This window comes from Phodopus roborovskii, unplaced genomic scaffold (assembly GCF_943737965.1).
Source record: "Phodopus roborovskii unplaced genomic scaffold, PHOROB, whole genome shotgun sequence".
NCBI lineage: Eukaryota > Metazoa > Chordata > Mammalia > Rodentia > Cricetidae > Phodopus > Phodopus roborovskii.
Window position 1 is genome coordinate 21040065 of NW_026125295.1, and position 786 is coordinate 21040850.

A 786-nucleotide genomic window follows, 5' to 3' on the forward strand; every position below is an offset into this window, starting at 1 on the left:
CCAAGACCTGCAGTTACCACATGCTCACTGAATGACACTGGGGGAAATGGCTTTGTCCCTCTGGACCCCAGCTCTGTCGCCTGTAGTGGGGATTAACCACACTATTTAAAGGTCTCTGTATACACACTAGCAGTTGAAGGGCAGCAGGGACACCAGTGGGACCATGCACCACAGGGAATTCAGATCTTGTGAACTGTGGGGTACACATGTGTACTAAGAATGATCTGGAAGCATGTCTGTAATCTCCATGCTTGAGAGGAGGGGGTAAGAAAATCACAAGTTTGAGGCAGCCTGGACTACAGAGTGAAACTCTGTCTCAAATAAATGACAGATGTCAAAGAGTAAAGTAATAGAGCTCCTGTATCAAAACCAAACACAAACCACGGTGGGTTTGGATTTCCCACTTTCCCAGAGGAAATCTTGAGGGAAGGAAGAAATGGAGGCCATTTCATTTCCTGGCTGAAGTGACGGTTAGCAGGCTCTGCTGAGGGTGATGTGGAGGGTGGCCATAACCCCATCCATGATGGGACATGCATGGATGCTGCTGTGGGTTCATGAAATGCCATCAGATCCTAGGGCCTTGTCCACAGGAAATCCCATGAGCCCTCTTCCTGAGGACAGTTCCCTCAGGGTTTCTCTCGGATGATCATCAAGACCCCCTGACTAGAGGTAGTACCACTCCTTCCTACCTTCAGGCTGTTGGAGGATGATGCAGGGAGCAGCCTTCTTGTGGATTGAGGCCCTGCAGAGTCAGGCCCTCCCAGCTCTGGAACCTGGAGTTGGCTT